The sequence below is a fragment of the Chrysochloris asiatica genome, unplaced genomic scaffold, assembly GCF_000296735.1.
Source record: "Chrysochloris asiatica unplaced genomic scaffold, ChrAsi1.0 scaffold01922, whole genome shotgun sequence".
In the NCBI taxonomy this organism is placed as follows: Eukaryota; Metazoa; Chordata; class Mammalia; order Afrosoricida; family Chrysochloridae; genus Chrysochloris; species Chrysochloris asiatica.
Genome location: NW_006410440.1, coordinates 5,054 through 7,065, shown reverse-complemented (window position 1 = coordinate 7,065; position 2,012 = coordinate 5,054). Strand labels below are relative to the sequence as shown.

At 36.4% G+C, this 2,012-nt stretch overlaps 1 pseudogene; it reads right to left on the bottom strand.

The window, feature by feature from the left end:
- Positions 1-538: 538 nt before the first annotated feature.
- On the bottom strand, positions 539-1,506 carry LOC102833009 (annotated as a pseudogene).
- Between the last annotated feature and the right edge of the window lie 506 nt (positions 1,507-2,012).

The following is a 2,012-nucleotide window of genomic DNA, read 5'->3' as shown; positions in this document are numbered from 1 at the left end:
GCACCACACAGGACTACAAATATTACGTTATGGAAATTCCATTTTGTGGCCAACCACCTAACTCAGTACAGGAGACATATCTTCTGATGATGCAATTCAAAGGTATATTAGCAATAGGTCCAGGAAAGAGTGTAAATTTTCTCTCTGGGTATCATGTGTGGTATTACATATATGTCAGTTATATAAATTTAGAAACAATGAGGGAAATGAATCCAGGATGAAGCTAGTCATATAGACAAATGATGCTTTATTGTCTTTTTCCTGTATACACCCTATATCTGAAGTCCTTCTATTGAAAGTAGTTCTAAAAGCTCCCTGTATTTTTGAGAATGTTGGTATCTGACAGTCTTTTAATTTAGCATCAACAGTTCCACTTGTTGCTATTCAAACCTCTCACAACCATTCAATCAGTGAGAAAATACAATGATCTAATTTGGCAAATGATGAAATTGACTGTTGTTGATGCTGATGCTGATGTGCAGAAAACATTTGCCAGTGACAGGTCTTAATAATTAATGAATTGGAAGAAATGACACAATCAATAAAAACAGTGTATTCTACCTAAGAATTTCTTCAAACTTACTTTTATATCTCTATTCCTTAGACTATAAAAATGATTCATCATTTGGGGGAACACAACATACATCACTGAAGCTGCTGGTGGGAGAGTTTGTAAATGGTGAACTGAAGTACACACCTAAAGATGTCCCATAGAATAAAGAAACAACTGAAAGATGAGACCCACAGGTGGAAAAAGCTTTATACTTTTCTCCAGCTGGTGACATTCTCAAAACAGAGGAGACGATGCAAGTGTAAGAGAATATGATGCCAGATACAGGGATACCACACAACATGCAACCCATTAAGTATATCAGGATATTATTGATGAGGGTACTGGAACAGGTAATATTAAGGACATAAGTAAGTTCACAGAAGAATTGAGGAATTTTAGATCTGTGAAGAAGGACAGATGCAAAACCATCAGACTGTGAAGCAGGGCATTTACCATACAAATGGACAAGGAAAGTAGAATCAGCAGGACACAGAAGTAGGAATTCATGATGACCATGTACCTCAACGGGTGACAAATGGCTGTATAGCCATCATAGGCCATTGCAGCAAGAATAAAAGATTCAAGACTAAAAAAGATGTGTGAAGAAAATCTGGATGATACAACCTATGTAAGTGATGCTGTTATTCTGTGTCTGGATGTTCACAAGCATTTTGGGGATTGTAGTTGTACTCAAACAGATTGTAGAGAAAAAGGTACATGGGGTTGAGCAGGAAAGAGTCAGAGCTGACAGCCAGGACTATGAGCAGATTCCCAAGGACAATGACCAGGTACATGATCACAAACAAGCTACATATGAGGGGCTGCAGTTCTCGATCCTCTGACAATCCCAGTAGAATGAATTCTGAAATAATTGTTTGGTTTCTGGTTTCTATATTGTTGATGAATCTAATAGAAAGATGGGCTGACATAACAATTAAATGTGTGGTCTCCATATTAGCAACACAGCAGCAACACCAAAGGCATACATTGTCTTTTGATAAGGTAGAAGAGTAATGTAGGGAATGAAAAAGGTATGTCTTCCCCAAGAATACTATTTGACTATTCTAAAAAGGGAAAAGAAATTACTGACGATTATACAGCATATTCCCAACATTTACTTATTCTGGAAAAAGTTGATAATGTTAATTTTTAATTTACATTATGTGAGTTTTGATGACTACTTAAAATATGTAGAAATTTTATAAATATAAATAGACTCAAGAAGATGCTTTATTGCTCAGTTTGCGTTACCATGCCACACCTGGCCAACTGAACTAGGCTATACAAACAACTACAAGGGTGAGTAAAACATAATCCACACTCAGCCTTTGTTCAAAATACTATTGGCTGCACTGTTTTGTCAGCAATTTCCCTTCAAGGTCACTGTTGTGAAGCTGTGAGCCTGGATATCCAGAAACAAAATTTATCATGATAATCCAAGGTTATCTTTGAATGAAAG